The sequence below is a fragment of the Manis javanica genome, chromosome 9, assembly GCF_040802235.1.
Source record: "Manis javanica isolate MJ-LG chromosome 9, MJ_LKY, whole genome shotgun sequence".
NCBI lineage: Eukaryota > Metazoa > Chordata > Mammalia > Pholidota > Manidae > Manis > Manis javanica.
This window is the reverse complement of record NC_133164.1, coordinates 103,248,675-103,267,877: the sequence shown is the minus strand read 5'-3', so window position 1 is coordinate 103,267,877 and position 19,203 is coordinate 103,248,675. Positions and strand designations below refer to the sequence as shown.

Below are 19,203 nucleotides of genomic sequence, written 5' to 3'. Positions count from 1 at the left end.
CATCCCCATCCTATATATATTTTTTAATGGTGACTTTTAATTGTTGACTTTGAAAATAGACTTTAAACAACCTGAAGGAAAATAAATGAAGTTAACACATGAACAGTCTGTTCCAAAGCCTAGCCATCTGTTATCTATTCTCAATATTTATATTTTATTTTAACTTTTATTGTAAGAATAGTACATGTTGAATCCCAAGCACCTACATAACAGTGCCTGGTGCAGAATAGATTGAGTTATTTACATAAAAAATATAAATATTTTTGGAATGAATAATGAAAGTTCTTTCAAAAATTGTAATTCAGAAGTATATGTATATTGTAAAAGTAAAAAGCTCTTCCTTCCCCTGACCATGGTCTACTAATTCTGATGATTGTGTCAAAGGAAAAAACAAAACGTCTACCCTTTGTGGATCTCTCACTTAGGAATTCTTTTTTAAAGGAAATCTTACTGTTTTGATGATGCTGTATGCTATCTGGGGTTCATTGCCACCTGTTCGAGGCAGCAGAACCTGTGATGGTTTGGTCCCTGTGATATTGTGATTTATAATAAAAAATAGATCTGTGGTCTTCATCCAGGTTTCTGACACAAGCTCTTAAAACTCTCAGAATTTCCTAAGTGAATAGAGGAATAAAGGTGTCTTTTGTTAATAAGGTGACTTGAACCACACCAAAGGATGTGGGCTGGTTGCCAGGAGACCCAACAACATGATTGGAGGGTCGAAACTTTCAGTTCTGCCTGCCAGACCTCTGGGGAAGAAAGGGGCTGGAGGTTGAATCAATTCCTATGGCCAATGATTTAGTCAATTGAGACTAATGAAAACCCCATAAAAACCCAAAAGGATTGGGTTTGGAGAGCTTCTGTGTTGGTGAACACATGGAGATTCTGGGAGAGTAGTGACTTCAGAGAGCATGGAAGCTCCCCACCCGTAGCCCCTACCTTGCCCTATGTATCTCTCCCATCTGCCTGTTCTTGAGTTATGTTCTTTTCTAATAAATGAGTGATCTAGTAAGTAAAATGTTTCTGAGTTCTAGTAAATTAATCCAACCCAATGAGGGGGTCATGATTACCTATGATTTACAGCCAGTTGATCAGAAGTACAGGTTGCAACCTGGACTTGCAGCTGATGCCTGAAGTAGAGGGCAGTCTTGTGGTACTGAGCCCTTACCTGTGATGCTAACTCCAGGTAGATAGTGTCAGAAGTGAGCTGAATTGTAGGACACTCAGCTGGTGTTGAAGAATTGCTTGGTAGTAGGCAGAAAACCCCCACTGGAAATTGATGATATCTGTCATGAATAACTATCATGGTGTGATAAGTTGTATGTATCATGTGTGATATGTTGTAAGTAATTACTGCTCATAGAAGATAGCAAATAAAGTAGAGTAAGACAAGATAGAGCCATGGTGGCCAATGTGAACTCCCACATTAGCTGTTTGCCAAGGGCCCATGTAGGACTTCGAGTGTGCCCCTGTAGATAAGCTGTGTGACCTATAGATAAGTAAAACTTGCTCAGAAATGCCCATGGAGAGACTTGGGTGAGACTGAGTGGGCTGAACCAATGTGGCAAAGACCCCCTGACATAACTTTTACATCCACTAAGTGGACCCTTAAAAGGAGCTGCCTTGCAGCGCCTCAAAGCCTGATCGACCACCTATGCTATCCATGTCCAGATGCTGCTCCAGACGGATGCTGCCCATAGCTCTGTTGGTGCAGAAGCACCCTGATGAGCTCCAGGCCAGTGCTTGTTGCAGAATCGATGACTAGACCGGTGTGCTTCAATGCCAGGGTTGAAATTCCGTCCCAGATCCTCTTCAGAGTGGTTCTGTTAGCTTCCCTTTCTAATATTCTCATGTAAGTAACTTATGTGCTAGAACGTGTAAGAAACCCAGTGATTTGTGATTATTGGCTACTTTGGTCATTTGAAATATGCCTCAGTCCTATGATTTTTACCTGACCTTGTCCATTTGCCCAGCTTCAATTCCTATGTTGAAGTGCTAAGCCACAACACCTCAGAATATGACCCTATTTGGAAATAGGGTTATTGGAGATGGAATTACTTAAAGTAAGGCCATTGGGGTGGGTCCTAATCTAATATGATTGGTATCTTTATGAAAAGAGGAAATCTGGACCCATAGATGCATGTGCACAGAACACCATGAGGAAATGAAAGCAGAGGTCGAGGTGATCCTTCTACAAGCCAAGGAATGCCAATGATTTCCAGGACACCTTGGTTTCAGACATCTAGCCTCCAGGACTATGAGACAATAAATTTCTGTTGTTTAAACCACTCAGTTTGTGGTGCTTTGTTACAGCAGCCCTAGAAAACTAACACACCCAGGGGTTAACACATCCAGCTCATTTTAGTTAGAAAGAAAAAGTACTGTAATTCTGAGGCAGTCAGTGTGGCTCTTCACCCACTGGGGTGCTGGCTGAAAGAGCCCTGAGGTGGCCTTTTCCCCTAAGAGTGGGCTCTGCAGCCAGACTGCCCGGGTTCTAGTCGCCCCTTGCTTGTGTTGTAAAGTTGAAAAGTTTATTTAACTTGGGCCTGTAAATGGAGATAACAAATTACTTTTCCTGGAGGGTCATGATGACCGTTAAGTGAGTTTATATGCTTGAAACTTTTAGAACAGTGCCTGGCACGGGTAGATGTTTTCCAATCACCATTAGCTAATATTAGTTTGTGACTCATTTGTCCCCAGCAGGAAGGAGACAGTGACAACTGCACAATGTCCCTCCCCTTGGTTCTACTGGCTGCACAACGCGGGACAGCTCCTCTCCGGAGGAAACTGGTGGTGTCGCTGGCCCACTGGCTTCCTTCCTCTCAGAGCTTAACCAAGGGCTCAAGATAAGGAAAGATGAACAGGACTCTCTGTAGATGTACAGCTGGGCTCTCCTACAGCAGGAGGGCTTGGAGAACTGATGGTGTAGCTTCTTGCTTTGTGAAGCAGGCAACACCTTGGGACTGTGGAGTTGCTTCTGGACATTCCACAGCATCTGCCGCCGTGTCATTCTCTGCAAAAAAGCTGGTATTGCAGGGGATTCGTTATAGCATCAGGTAAGGCCTTAGATGATATTAGCTTGGGAGCCTGTTCAGTCCACACATCTGCACAGTCCACTGGCTGCGAGACCTTGTCCTAATCCTCTCGTGTCCCTAGGACTCAGTTCTTCATCCCTAAAATAAAGGGACTACTCTCTCCTCTCTCTGCTGTCGTGTTGTGTGCTGTTGACGCTGTTGATCATCCCTTCTTCTCACAAGACTCTCAGGATCAAGGAATTCCTGGCCAAGAAACAAAAGCAGAGCAGTGACATTCCCTAGGGAATTTGGGTGAAAACTGGTAATAAAATGAGGTACAGCTCCAAGAGGAGACACGGGAGAGGAACCCAGGGTGCCTATAAGGCATCATACATGATGTGGCCCACATATTTATGCTGTATCAAGGTCACCTGCTTCTGCCATGCCACTCTGTAAACATCACCACCAGCTGTCTGGTTGGATGTATTTTACTGGGAAAATGACTTTTTTCCTACGTTTCTATACTTCTCACTAGTCTGTTGGTTCAGTAATGAATATGTGAAAACTTTTGCTGAAAAAAAAATGAAATAAAATAAAAAAATGGTACCTGTTAGTTAACAATGACCCTTCCCAGCTGTAATTTTATTTGCCTACCTGTTCAGGAGCCTCTTCTTGAACATGTGGAAGGATTAGAATCCCATCTCTCTTCCAGGTAGACCATTTCACTCCTAGTCATCTTCCTTTCATGTAACTACCTATTGTGAAGTGCTTTCCAAGTCATTAAACATTTTTCTGCACCAACCCTTTCTTTATGGGGTTGTTTGGAGATTTAAACAAAGTAGCATAGCTCATAGCAAACAGCCCATAAAATGAACTGTTGATTATTAGTACTGATATTGTTGTCAGAAAATTCTTGGAGAGAAATCCGCATAGTGTTAACTTCAAACTTTTGGTTCCAATTTGCTTCCCTAGGACAACACAAATTAAGTCTGGTCATTCCCTCTGAGAACAGTTACACATTTATCTCAAGTCTTCTCTTAATCTAGTTGTTCATACTTGGTTCTATAAGCCATTGTCCATCTGACATAACTTCCAGACCTCTCACCATTCTGACTGCCCTTTCCAGGGTAATCTAGTTCTGGTCAATCTGTATCTCTCTTAGGAGGAGTGCCCAGGAACTGGCAACTTCAATATGTATATTGATTTACCATTTGGATTACGCAGGTGAACTAAATTTATTGAAAAATGTATGCCACATGAATTACTTAATTCTCATGGCAACTATGAGATATGAGTGGGATATTACTGTCTACATTTTACGAAAAAAACTAGGCTCAGAGAGACTAAGTAACTTTGTGGACTGCATGGTTGTGTCCCCCCCAAATTCATATATTGAAACCCTAACCCCCAATGTGATGGTATTAAGTAGGAGGGAGGGCCTTTTGGAGGTAACAGATTTAGATTAGGTATGAGGGCATATCCCCCTATGATGGTGAGACAGGGACCATGGGTGTAGTTAGGGTAGGGTGAGGGCCTCCGGAAAAAGCAAGGCAGGATATTTGCAGTCAGAGCAATGTAACTACATGCAAGGAAACTCCCTACCAAAACTCTGTGTTCAACAGTAAGCTCTAGAGTCATTCTTCAGTAAGATCAGTTAATATTCCCCAGATAAAGAAGAGTAGCACATGTTTTTATTATGCTAATCATTTGTAATCATGTGTAAGATTCACTTGAGCATGCTAAAGGCCCAGGACTATGTGCTGTCTTTCCTTCTTCAGATCTGATGAGGTGATTTGCAAACTGGGCAACTAATTTAGAATGCAGACCCAGCCCTAAACAACATAGAAAAGGCAGGAAGGATTCCACTTTAAAGACAAGATTGCATTTTAACACCTAGGATGTTTAAGAAGTAAGATTCTTAACTTACTCTTTAGCAAACAGACAATAACTCAGCCCACCTTGGAGGCTGGGCAGGTGACCTTGTTTGATATGCTCCCTAACTAAAAGATGCCAGTATACTAGGGAGAAATCAAAGCAGGAAATTCCTTATGTTAAGTTAATTCTAAATATTCATGGACCGCTTAACAAGTCCACAACCCTTGAAAGGAAAGGAGCGACACATAGCAGCAATTCACCGGAGAGTTCTGCTTTATTAGGGAAAGGTGCTGGGTTATATAGGAAGGGGCATGAATTGATTGAGGTGTCACTTCTACGGGGCTGTTGGCTGTTGGCTAGGTGCTGGGATTGGGAGGGGGGCGAGAGGTGATTGGGCTTCAGGTGGCGCCGGCGGGAACTGAGGACCCCGAAGAGAAGCCGGAAGTTTGCCGTCTTACTGGTGGGGACCCTTCATTCCCCCCTTTCTCCTCTATGGGTTTGTGGGTGTTGCTTTCTCTCTGGCTGCTTCCTGCTGAACAGGGGCGGAGAAGGGAGTGAGGGCTTGAGGATTGGGAGGAAAGGGTTGATAGGACTCCCCACAGTAAGGACGAGTAGATGTGGACTTCTTCACGTTTGGAAATTAATGAAGGTTCCCTGTAACTATAGGTTGAGGACTTGTTGATTCCAATGGTACCAAGAGGATATGGGTGTCAGGAGCCAGGCGTCTGCGGCCATTGTTTCCAGGAAGTTTCTAGTGGAGAGAGGGGTCCATCTCAGCATGTGGTGAGGAGGTCACGTGAGGGTGAGGGATCTTCTGTGGCCAGAAGCTGGTAGTTCCTGAGTAAAAGCTGGTTGAAAGCTTGATTAGAGATTTTTCTGACTTGGGATTTGATGAACTTTATTATACAGGGTAAGAAGAATGATTATTATGGGGCCTGCAATGGGCCACAGCCAAGTGAGGAGGGGGTTTGTTAGTATTGAAGAGAATGGGTTAGAATTGGAAGCAGAGTGGAGACTGGAGGCAAGGTCGGTGAGTTTGGTAATGTCAGTTTCTAGAATGCCGGATTCGTTGATGTAATAGCAGCACTCTTCCCAGAGGAAGACGCAGGTGCCGCCCTTCTCAGCTGTAAGCAGATCTAGGGCCAGCTGGTTTTGAAGGGTGACTTTAGCTAGCGAAGTGACCTGTCTTTGGAGAGAGGCTAGGGAATCGGCAGTGGATGTCAGGGCTCCCTCAAGTTTGGTGTTGAGATCTCTAACTGCCTATAGAGAGTGACCTAAGGCTTCTCCCGAAAACTCTGCCCCAATGGCTGAGGTGATCAAAGAGCTACTGACCATGATGGGAAGGAAAGCAGCTCTTTTTGTGCACGAGGACAAGGGAGGTTGGAGCTCAAGGAATTCTGCCATGCTGTAAAGTGTTAACCGTGGGATTAGGGTGACGAGAATGCAGGGTGTATCGCAGTTGAGAGGCACTGAGTTGAAAAGACTGCCATTACACTAAAAGAAGTGTCCCGGTTGCGTAAAACTCTTAGAGCCGGAGGTAGGGGTGTAGATAGAGAGGCAGTGAAGTGCGCTGGAGGGGGGTGGAGTTGGGCCTACACAGTGGTGGATGGTGAGATTATCTGCGTATTCTGGTTCCCATAGGGGTATGTCTGCCAGGGGGCAGAGGGGTTGTCTTTCTGCATGGAAGGAGTAGTTGGAAATATTAAGGGGCATGGCGGCCAGCAGTGGGCACTATAGTGATGCACACAAGAAACAATTGGCTGTGTTAAGGGTGTGGTTGAGAAAGATGGTGGTGTCTTGAATGAGCTGTAATGAAGAGTAGGAGAAATGGGAAGAGGGGTGGGGATAAGAAGATGAAGAGGCGCCGTCAAGAGTTTGGATAATGACTTTTTCGGAATGTCTGCTATCTGATGCAACTTGAGAGATCTGGGAATGAGAGGGAACATACTTTTGAGAGATATGAAGGGTACCGTGGGGGGTCAAGGCCCCCCCCCAGTAAACTGAGGCTGTGACTCTGGCAGCTCATCAAGAGTCCCAGGGATCTGGGATTGATAAGGAGAATGAGCCATTGGGATATTTCATGAAACGGTTGGAGGAGTAATACTGTGGGTACTGGAAGTTACTCATGTAGTGAATTGCACAAGACCAGTAGGGACATCCCCTGTAGGTGTCTGGCTATCGCCTGCAATAGGCTTGTCTTTGGTCATAGAGGAAGCAGAGGTAGGGAGAATAAGGGTAGCTGCTAGTGAACACTTCAGTGGAGGGAGGAAAGTGGAGGTATAAAGGCTCAGAGCAGCTTTTCAGAGGGCAGTCTGGTGTGGCAATGAGGGCAGTAACTTTTGTTTGATGCTGTGTGTAAGTCTGTCTGACTTTGAATCGCCATACAAAGGAGGCTGGGGTGGCGGGGAAGACAATAAGAATGAGGAAAAAAGCAAGAGAGCAGTAGAGGAAAAAGTCATAATTCGGGTATGGATGGCAAAGGGGGTGAACAGGATTTTGGAGGAAAGAGGACAGTAAGGTCAGGAGTCTGGAGGGAGGGAGAGTCTGTAAACTTTTGTAGGTTAAGAGATCTTTTAGGTGATGTGGGGACAGAATGGTAAGGGGTGCCCTGAATGTCAGTTTATGAGCTGCCTTCTGCAAGAGCCGTCCAGCGGCTAATGCTCGTAGGCAGGGGGCCCATCTCCGAACTGTGGGGTCTAATTGCTTGGAGAGATAAGCTACTGGGGCAAAGGATGGGCCATAATATTGGCCTAGGACTCTTAGAGCTTGACTGGACCTCTCATGAATGTATAATGAGAAGGGCTTCGACAAATCAGGAAGATGGAGAGCTGGGGCTTCTACAAGGGTTTGTCGGAGCTTAATGAAGGAGTGTCGGGGTGAGGAGGATAACGGTTTTTTTGGGGGGGGCTCTTGCTGAGGTCGTATAGGGGTCTTGCCAACAGGGAGCAGGGAGAAGTTAGGGATCTACGTTCTAAAATATTTAGCCAGGCTTAGAAAGGGCCTAGAAAGGAAAGGATTTCTGTCTTGGTTTTGGGAATGGGCAGGTCAGAGAGGAGCCATTTTCTTTCTAAGGTAATGGACTTTCTTTGTTGAGATATAAGGAATCTGAGGTAAGTGACAGGAAGGAAAGAGATTTGAGCTTTGACGGGGGATACTCGGTAACTTCTGGAAGCTAGAAGGTTAAGTAGGGAGGCAGTGTCAAGTTGAGACTGTTCTCACGAAAGACTGCAGAGTAGAAGATTGTCTATGTATTATAATAAGGTGGACTTGGAGTGATCATGATGAAACTGTTTGAGGTCCTGAGCTAGGACCTGTCTAAAAATATGGGGACTATCTCGGAAGCTTTGTGGCAAAACTGTCTAAGTGAGTTGTTCAGAATGTCTTGTGTATGGGTTCGTCCAGGTGAAGATGAAAAAAATCTTGGGAGCAGGGGTCTAGAGGGATAGAAAAATGGGTCCTTGAGATCTAGGACTGAGAAGTGGGATGCTGAGGCTGTATGGATTTGGAACTAAGGGATGGATAGGGACAATGGCTATGTTGATGAGGCGAAGGTTTTGGACAAGGCGGAAAGATCCGTTAGTTTTTTTAACAGCTAATATGGGGGTATTAAATGGGGAGTGAGTGGGTCTGCTTGAATGATGGGTTGGAGGCCTATGAGGGCTGAAGTGGTTAGGGGGTATTGGGCCTGACAGATATACTGAGAGAGGTCACATAATTTGATAGAGGCAGGGGGACAAAGGGCCACGGAGGGGCTTGTAATGTCCCAAACTTTGGGATTTACAGGGTGTATGAGGGCGGAACTGGAGCTTTCACTGGGTAGAGGGGGGTTGTCGGCTATGAGGGCCATCAGAAAGGGAGTACTGGGGGCTGTGGGAGTGGATATAGTTATGGAAACGTGGAGGAGGGAAAGGTTGTCTCGTCTTAGTGAAGGGACACTGGGGCATAACTAGGAAGGAGTGGGAGAAAGGTATGGGACTGTCTAGGATTGTGCATAAAAGGGGGGGGTTTTAATGGGAAAATCTGTGCACCTCCTACCCCGACTATAGGAGTAATGGCTGGCATGGTAGGGCCCCGGTATTCTTGCAAGACTGAGAAGGTGGTTCTTGTATCTAGGAGGAAGGAGATGGGGCGACCGTCTACTGTTAAAGTAACCCTGGGCTCCTGTTTGGTGATGGAAATGGTTGGGCGAGAAGCCCCCAGGCCCCGTCAATCTTCTTCTGCCAGCCCCACTATGGCGGGCTTAGGATGGGGGTTGTTCGTCCAGCCTCCCCTTTGGGTGGTTGGGCAATCAGACCCCCAGTGGCTCTTTTTGTGGCATCTGGGGCATGGGATGGTAGGAGATCTGGGGGAGGGGCACGCCCTTGACCAATGTCCCTCTTTTCTACACTTGAAACAAGCTCTTGGTGGGGGCTTGTTTGTAGAGGGGCGCCCAGGTTGTGGTTTTATCAGCTGGGCCAACATCTGGAAATTGGCCTGATCAGCCTTTTGTTTACGGCGTTCTTTCTCCTCCTCCCGGTTATGGAAGACTTTAAAGGCCACTGTTAGGATCTTAGTCTGTGGGATAGCGGGGCCCTGTTCTAACTTTTTGAGTTTAGCTTTAATGTCGGGGTAGCTTTGAGCTAGGAAGTATGTCATAAGGACATGTCTTCTTTCAGGTGTTTCTGGGTCCAGGCTGGTATGCTGTAATAGGGCTTGAGTGAGTCTGTCTAAGAACTCGGAGGGGGTTTCGTCTCTCTTTTGAATAATGTCTTGGAGCTTTTGAAAATTGACTACTTTACGAACTGCCTTTTTCAGACTTGCTATTAAGCAGGAGGCAAAAATATTTCGCGAGCAGAGACTCACGGTGGTGTTATAATCTCAGTGTGGGGTCTTGTTCAGGGACAGCAGTGGGGCTAGGGGGATAGGTGGGGTCAGTCTTGTGGGTTTTGGTAGCGTGCGTTTGGGCGAAGTCTCAAACTTGTCTACGCTCTTCAGGGAGGAGAGTATTGGCCAGGAGCATGAAAATGTCATAATGTGTGAGGCTGTAAGACTGGAGGGTCCATTGAAACTCCCTGATGTATGTCGTGGGATCAGTGGAAAAGGAACTTAGGCGTTTCTCTAGTTGGGCTAAATCTCCTAAGGAGAAAGGGATGTGAACGCGCACGATGCCTTCGGATCTTGCTACTTCCCGGAGGGGGGCGATAATTTTGGGAGGCTCTCGGGACTGAGTCTGAGGGGGACTGAAGGGTTCTGGCTCAGTCTGTGGGGGAGTGACGTGGTCTAGCTGCGCCTATTCAAGCAGGTCCTGAAGTGCGGAAGGGGGGCAAAGAAAATAAAGAAAGGTAGAATCAGACCCACATGTTGCCAGCCTGCAGCCCAGCTGCTTACCTCTGCTGCTCTAGTTGGGCTTGAATTCATGACTCTGAGGTTAAGAGTCTCATGCTCTACTAATTGAGCTACAGCAGGGCTCCGGTTAATTGCTATGGAATGCGTTGTTTTCTATTCTTGCCACATCGGCAAGTGGAGGAAGGGCGTAGCTAGAAGCAGGGGCGGTGTTTATACACATCTTTAAGGTCTCCCTATTTTCAGAGTGAGGAGTCTTGGCAAGATATGTTTTTGTGGACAGATAACTTCTAAGGACTGCACTGGTTGTTCTCTAGCTTGTGCTTTCCCATGCTGCGTTCAGACACTGGGGGAGGTGCTTTCCCATTCTCTCTACAAACATGTGAGAAGACAAAGGCGGTCCCTAACAGGGGAGAAACAGGTGATGAGGGCAAAGACGGAGGAGGCCCCTGGGACTTAGTTAAAGGGGGGCTGAAAGGCTCAGGCTTAATCTGCAGGGAATGAAGGTGGAGGAGGTGAGATGGGGGAGGAGATGGTTGGGGAGGAAGGGAGGAGGGCTGTTGTAGGAGAAGGGGAAGGGAGTGAATGGGAGGCTTCTGCGGGGGCGGCGGCTTCCAGGCTAGGAGAACTTGGGAGGGGGCGGGGAGAGAAGGAGGCGGAAAGCTTCCATATAGGGAATCTCCTTCCATTTTTTCAGGCGCTGATCGCGAGTGATGTTAGGATTAAGAGTTCCCCCTGCGGGCCATTGGTTGTTATTGTCTAGGGGGTATGTCGGCCAATCTTGGGAGCAATATTTACGGAGAAGTTTTGGTTTTATATCAGGGGTCAGGGAGAGGGTAGCCAGATGCTTAAGCAGGCATTCAAGAGGTGAACTTTCAGGGAGGGATGAGGAGGCTCCCATGGCTAAAGGACAGAGAAGGAGACAAACGGGAAGACAACAGAGATCCTCGGACTGGAAGCAGACCACAAGGAGACAAAGGGCGTCCCCGATGATCCTTGGTGGTCTGCGGAAACTCGTATACGAGTCGGAATTTCTTAGGAAGTGTGGGTCGTCACCCAGACTTCCCTAAGAAGGCAGAGTGCCGGAGTCACGAGGTACCTAGCGCTAGGCGTTTTCGGCGGATGGAGCAGAAGGAGGGGGGGTGGAAAGGGAGCGTTCTCATCCACAAAGGAGTCACCTCATTTATGGCTGTTGGAGGGGGGGTGCCTGAGAGTCGGCCGCAGCCGTGAAGGCCTGAGGCGGGGATTTATGACTATCGGAGGAGGGGCCTGAGCGTCCGCAGCAGCCGTAAAGGCTTGAGGCGGGGATTTATGGCTGTTGGAGGAGGGGCCTGAGGGTCCGCCACAGCCGTGAAGGCCTGAGGCGGGGAGAGTTCCCTCCTCATCCCCGAGTGTCAGGGCCTTGCCGGACAATCACGGTCAATGGCACTGCAATAGCTCGGGGAAGAGTGGCTCACCCCGCGGAAATTTTGCTTAAAAACTTTCAGCACTGATGGAAGGGACGGTGAATGCGTTTATGACTGTCAGAGGAGGGGCCTGAGCGTCGGCCGCAGCCGTAAAGGCTTGAGGTGGGGATTTATGGCTGTTGGAGGAGGGGCCTGAGGGTCCGCCGCAGCCGTGAAGGCCTGAGGCAGGGAGCGTTCCCTCCTCATCCCTGAGCGTCAGGGCCTTGCCGGACGATCACGGTCAATGGCACTGCGATAGCTCGGGGAAGAGTGGCCCACTCCGGGGAAAAAACTTACCTAAAGGCCAGGGAGGAGTGGTGAGTGTGATGAGCCAGCACCGGAAAAAGAGGACGAGGGCAAGCTGCTGCTGGTGTCGGGGGGAAGACGGGGCCCAGTTGGGGTGTCCCGTCTCCCGGGTTTCGGCACCAATGAAAGGAAAGGAGCGACACATAGCAGCAATTCACCGGAGAGTTCTGCTTTATTAGGGAAAGGTGCTGGGTTATATAGGAAGGGGCATGAATTGATTGAGGTGTCACTTCTACGGGGCTGTTGGCTGTTGGCTAGGTGCTGGGATTGGGAGGGGGGCGAGAGGTGATTGGGCTTCAGGTGGCACCGGCGGGAACTGAGGACCACCCCCCCCCCCACCCCCGAAGAGAAGCCGGAAGTTTGCCATCTTACTGGCGGGGACCCTTCAACCCTAAGCCTTTATCTGGTTCCCAAAAATCCTAAACTGCCTATAAAACCCTTAGACTACGCATCACTATGGACTCCTGTCTCCTCCTGGCATGAGCCAGGAGCTTTCCCCTCTCACTGTGTTTCTATATAAAAGCCTCTACCTGGCTTTCCTACCTTGTCTGTTTACTAAGTTCATTCTTTGACTCCACAAACAAGAACCCTGGCATCAATGGGATTTGTGTTTTTATAAGAAAAGAAAGAAACTAGAGCTCTTTTCCTCCACCATGTGAAGATACAATGAGAAAATGCCACCTGCAACCAGGAAAGGTGTCTCAGCAGACACTGCATCTGCCAATGCCCTGATGTTGGACTTCCCAACCTCCAGAACTGTGAGAAATAGATGTCTGTTGTTTAAGTTATCCAGTCTGTGGTTATCTACTGTAGCAGCCTGAATTGACTAAGACAGATTTCCCCAAATCACAAAGCTCATAAATTATGGAATCAGAATTCAAACACAATAGTCTAATCAAAATGATTATACTGGGAAGGTATAAGTCTGCTGAGGCAAAAGAATAAAAATTGCATGCCTTCCAAGTGAAATATATTTTTTGTGCATTTTCTATTTTACATGAAGTTCTAAGCAGCAGATATTTGTACAGTTCCAGCCTGAAAATGTGTTGACATGATAGGCAGCCATTTGGAAGTTTTCCTTTTAATTGAAGTTTTTATTTTTCAGTGCATTCATTTTCTATTGCTACTATAACAAATTACCATGAATTTTGTAGCTTATGCAACACAATTTATGATCTTTAGTTCTGTAGGTCAGAAGTCAGACATGGTCCCACTGAGCTAAAATCAAGGTTTTGGCATGACTGTGGTTCCCTTCTGGATGCTTTGGGGGATAATCTATTTCCTTGTCTTTCCCAGTTTCTAGAGCCACCTCCCACATTCCCAGTCTCTTGCCATCTTCAAAGCCAGCAATGTCTGGTCTTCACATTGCATCACTTGATCTTCCAGACCTGTATTTATGGCTCTCTGCTGCCTCCCTCTCACTTTTCACTGGGCCCTCTCTGATAATACAGGATAATCTGGTTATTTGGAGTTCTTCTGCTTAGCAACCTTAATGCTATCTATAACCCATCATATCCATAGGTTTTGGAGATTGGGACATGGACACCTTTAGGAGGGCTATTATTCTGCCTACTACATGGAACAATTTTAGATTTATGGAGGAGTTGCAAGATACAAGAGTTCCCATATATATCTGTAAATTCAGGAAGAGGAAATCCCAGGGCAAAATACCTCTAAAAACCGAAATCAGTCAAAGGAAGAAATAAAGTTCGAAATTTGTTTATTGCTTACAAACTGCAGCTTAGGCCCGTTTCTCTCTTTCCTGCTCCAGCAGAAGCCAAAACCCGCCCGCCCCTCACCTCTCCAGTACTGAAGAGCTCTCCTTGCCCAGGTAATTACCCATTGATATGGAGAGGAACTTCTCTCCACCCCTGAGGAATGATGCAAATGCACTAAAGCCAGACTTCTTTCCATCTCTGAATGCCTATTGATATGCAGATGTACTAAAGCCAGGCGAGATATTTTGGAAATATTACAATTTTACCCACAATATCCTTCACCCAGTTTCCCTTAATGTTAACATCTTCCATAACCATAACACATTTGTCAAAACTACAGTTAGGGTTAGAGTTAAGGCTAGGAATTAACACTGGAATAACACCTTTAAATAAATCCCAGGCTTCATTTGGGTCTCATCAGTTTTTCCACTATTGCCTTTTCTCATTCCATAATCCAGTCTAGGATACCCCGTTACATTTAGTAGGAGGATTTTCATGTCTCTCTTGTTAGTGTTTCTGTATCAAATAGACACTAAAGTAGGATGCTAAATTTTGTAACAGGATTGCCTTGAAATATAGCAAATTGCTTCTTGGTCTATAAAAGCTGTTCCTGAAGAGAGGATCACAATTGTTGCTAGGTCATTTTTGGGGTAGTTAGAGGGTGTAATTTTTGGTGCAGGCAAAAATATAAAGTACTTTGAGTTTGGTTTTGGTGCCTGACTCTCTTTTTGCTACAGTTTAAAAATAAAATTTATGTGTAATTCATATTAATTGCAGAAAAAATAGAAAACACATGGAAAAAATTTTTAGTTTTAAAAATTAAAACTAATTTTAATCTTACATTATCTCATTTCTCAAAGTTATTAATGGTTAATATTCTTTTGGCCTTTTTCCCCCCTGGGTATATATAATACACAGGTATTATAATTCATCCATGAAATTGGGTAATACTATACATACTCTTTCCACTCGATATATCATGAACATGTATCCTCAGCATTCTTTACAATGGCTCCTCTGGGAGAGGTGGGGTCCCCCGTCTAGGGAAGTTCCCTATAAATTCCATGAGACCAAATTAACGCAAAGGCAAGAAGCTGGGAGTTTAAGGGGATTTGTTCTCACATCAGTAGGTCTCAGTCTCTCCTCCACCCTGGTTCCCTCCACCAGACTCCGTTCTCTCCAAACTCCCACCAGGCTCCCCTTCTCCGCTTTCCATGCTCCGTGCGCTCACGCTCACTCGCTTACTTTCCACTCTAGTGGCAGTCTCTGTACTCCCCGGGCTCTCCCCTGGGCGGCACTCCCCGCCGCGCCCTGAGGGAACTCTGTGGGTGGGTCCCTGATGAATGGCAGACTCCTGGTCAATTATATATCAGGAACTGAGGGAAGGAGAGAATGGGTGTTTTCTCTCCACCACTCCCTTGGGCGGATATTCCCATGACTGACCAGAGGCTCTGTTGCCGGTAAACATCCCATAGATGTGCAAGGAGTCTTATTATGTATACACAATGGGCACTATTAAGGCTAGGCAGGAATCCTGGTCAGAAATTCCCGTTTGCTCTACAGTGTCCCATCTGTTTTTAGCTAGGCTCCCAGGTACCTTGTATTTTAGAATGTTTTCCTGTAATAATCTTGCAAGTGCAGGGAGTTTACTGGCAATAGATGCTGGAAAAGGATATTTAAGATCTCTAAAGTACTTTTCAGATTACAAGGGCACACACTGACCAAATAAGGGAAGTAACAATGATATCTGTACTATTTGGAGATATTAACAAAATAACAGTGCATAGCATATAGAAACAATCCAGTTGTTAATTATTATTACTGATATTGTCAATAGTCCTGTGTGGGAAATACTATCATTATCTTGTATAGATTTTAGATGAGCAAACTGTCTGGTAGAGGTGAAGAGTTCAAGGATGTCAATCGGGTAACCTCAGTTCATTTGACTTCCATACTTTTGGCACTGTACCATACTGACACTCTTTTCCTTTGGGACCTGTCCTTTCTGACAGTATTGCATGCAGTTCTCGACCTGCTAGTTGCCTCCACTAAGAATTATTTACTGAAAGTCAGCCCTGGATACAAGGGTTTGAAAAGAAAATAAATAAGTAAATAAATAAATAAATAAATAAAATAGATAGATAGATAGATAGATATTTTCCTATTTCCCAAATTTTCAGAGCCCTATAAGGAACTGCTTGACTTTGGGATGGCTATTCAGGTGGAATGAACAGGGGACTTAATAAAGGCACGCTTGTAGAACAACATTGTGTGCGGGAACTCCCAGCACCGGGTATAGGAGGGTTTAGCCACCTCGCGAATTTACCACGTGGCTTTGCAGTTGCCCTGGAGACACTCTAGGCGGGTGGAGCAATGCATAGCTCTCCAAAGACTGCATTTCCCAGGAGTCTGCGCGCAGCGTGCCACGTGACCGCCGGCTGGAGCGCGCCCGGTCTGTCGGTCCCCAGCAGGGTTTGACCGCTTCCCTCTTCTCTCCCCGCCTCCTGGACTCCGCATCGGCGCGGCCCGGGCGGGAGTGGATCCGGAGCCTAGCCGGAGCTGGAGCCGCGGAGACGTGGAAACATGGAGGCCTGAGCCAGCGTGAGCCACCCCGGCTGCTGCGGAGACCGCGGCTTCTTCTGTTCCGCTCTGCCACCCGCTTGTCTGCCCGCGAGCTGGAATCGATCTGCCCGCCGGCTGAGACAGGTAGGCTTTGGCACCACCCGCGGGGCCCCCAGCGCCTTTTCAGAGGCGGGTTCAGGGACACCCTCAGTTTCTCTGGTCAGCGCCGGAGGCTGAGGAGCAGTTCCGCTCGGGAGGAGAAGATGGGTCCCTTCCTGCCACCTGGGCACGGGGCCGCCCTGGAGGGGCTGTGCCTGCGACGCGAAAGCTGTCCTCATATCCCCCTTCTAGGGTACAGTGGCACTCAGAGCCGAGGGGTGAAGGGGGTGTGTTGATCAAGAGGGTGAGAGGGACCTCTGCAGAGTCTGGTGTTGGAAGTTGGGGGGATACCGAAAGGACATGGGCGGTGTGAGTCTGACAAATGGGTGTGTGATGGGCAGGGTGAGCAATAGTGTTGATTTTTTTTGTTTGACATACACGTTTTTATTGAGACGTAATTAACATACTATAAAATTCACCCTTTAAAAGTAGTTAAGTATAACTCAGTGGTTTTTAGCATATTGAAGAGTTTTGCAGCTAATTCCAGAACATTTTTATCATCCAAAAAAGAAATCCGTACTCATCGGCAGGCACGCCTTATTTTCCCCTCCCCCACTCCCTGGCAACTAGCAGTTGTGTTTTAACTTAAGGGTGAAAAGGTGGAAAGTTAGCCCAGGTGTTTGTGAACCGGGAGCAGCAGTGGGGATTGAGGGAAGTGTCGGAAAGGGGTGGAGAAGTGGTGGGATGGTTGTAATAGGGCCAGTAAAGGGGTCCACAGGATAAACTGCGGAGAGGGCAGGTGGAGTGGGATCCCCGAAGGGGAACAGGAAAGATTGGAGGAAGGTGTGTAGTGAGGAGGTGCTGTGCCAAAAGGTACAAAAACGAGCGGGGTGGAGGCGTGAAGAGAAGAGTGACCTACAGAGGCGCCCAGGCGTTTGGGCCAATGAGTTGAGGGCTCAAGAGTGGAACTGGAGGTGGAAGGGAAGAGAAGCTGTAGGAGTAAGTAGGTGAATGGCTGCTACTGAACTTGACATTAATGAATATGTAGATTTGTAGAATGGTTATCCGGCTTTGTGGTTTTTATCTCAGATACTTCTTTTTGGCGACTCAGAGACTGGGCAAGTATAAATGTGCCCATTCTGCAGATGAAGGACTAGTCTTTCAGAGGTGACTTGCTGAAACTCATAAGGTTAGTAAATAGGGCAACATGAGGTGCGGGTTAAAGAGTAATTGAATCTGCCACTTGCAGGTGGATTAAATGGCAGAGAATTGAGGTGGGAATGTCACAGAAAGGAGATTCAGTTACATATATTAAGAAGTCTATATTGTTATGATAGGTCAAGGACTTTCTTTTGTATCTTTTTAATATTGAAAAGTTCAAACAGTGGAATGAATATAACATACCCCTATGTACTCATTATCCAGCTCCAACAATTAGTGCCTCCGGTAAGTTTAGTTCCCTCTATGCTCCTGTCTATTCCTAGTCCACTCCCAGTTATTTGCAGATATGTGGGCATACTGTTTCATTTGTAAATATTTGAGTGTATGTATCTGTAGAAGATTGAGTCATTCTTTTTAATACCCTACAATACCATTATACCTAAAAAAAAAAGTAGTAAGCTCTTAATATCAATATTTAGAGGAACTTATTTTTAAAAATGTGGTTTCCATTTGAAGGGAGTAAGCAGTACAAACACTTTGTGAAAAATATAGTACAATTGTTTCCTGATTTTTCCAGTCGGTCTTGCTATCCTGTTCCATTTTCTTGGTTAATATGGTTCATCTTTTTACAGAAAGTTTGAAGCATTGTCACTTGGCTGACTTTAACAGATGGAGTTTTGTGAGGGCAGGAGAAAAATAGCAGTGAAATATACCACAACTTGGACAAATAGCTATTATGTCTCATAGTGCTGTAAATATTTGGATAGTCTCATGTTTTTCTCCTCTGGATAACTTCACGTATTGTTAGAAGTTGTTTAGTTTTGTATGACTATTGTAGCAAACTACCAAAAACTTAGTACCTTTAAACAACACAAATTTTTTTAAAGTTCTGTATGTTAGAAGTCTGAAATGGGTTAAAATCAGTGTATTACCAAGGCTGTGTTCTTTTCTGGAAGTTTCTAGGAGAGACTCTGTTTTCCTTGTCCAGTATCTAGAGGCTTCCTTGACTTGTGGTCCCCTTCCTCCATCTTAAAAGCCAGCAAGCAGTGTTGCCTCTCTGGCCATTCTTCAGTAGTCTATCTCTGACCACGTCTGGGGAAGGTTCTGCACTTTTAAGGACCCTTGTGATTAGATCAGTCCACCTGGTTAATTCAGGGTAGTTACCTTTGTCTGAAGGTCCTTAATTACACCTGCAAAGTCCCTTTTGCCCTGTAAGATAACAGAATCATAGGTTCCCTGGATTAGGATGTGGACATCTTTGGGGGCTGTTATTTTGCCTACCACAGTGTGTTTTGAGACATTTTGCTGAGCCTTAAGAAAATAGGTGATTTCCATTGCTGTGGCAAATGCAAGTATCATCTTTCACTTTGTATAATGGGAATGGTTAATGCTAGAGAGGACTGTTCCATTTTCCTTTTTAGTGACTATAAACAAATATATGGGAAATCACTGTGACACTTAGAGTGTAGGCTTTGGTAAAATGAGACCTCTAAAAGTGAGTAAGTATAAAAGTAGGTAAACATGTAAAGTTTTTCTGTATTTTGTTTGGTCTCTTTTTCATATTAATATTTTTGAAGTATTGTACACTTGTAATCAGAGTATATATAAGTTCAGCTGCTACTTGAAATCATGACCCTCTGGGGCAGTGATGGTTTTTCACGCCCAGAGGAAGAGGACAGGGACTTTGGTCCAGTGGGTGAT

At 45.9% G+C, this 19,203-nt stretch overlaps 1 protein-coding gene across 3 annotated transcripts in view; it reads left to right on the top strand.

Moving 5' to 3' along the window:
* The first annotated feature begins 16,103 nt into the window (after positions 1 to 16,103).
* DYM (dymeclin) overlaps positions 16,104 to 19,203 on the top strand; it is a 403,540-nt gene continuing 400,440 nt past the window's right edge. For 2 of the 3 annotated variants that reach the window (XM_073213038.1, XM_073213037.1), the window contains exon 1: positions 16,104 to 16,386. The gene's annotated coding sequence lies outside the window, so the exon portion shown is untranslated. The remainder of the gene's footprint in view (positions 16,387 to 19,203) is intronic. The other variant, XM_073213039.1, reaches the window with a different exon arrangement.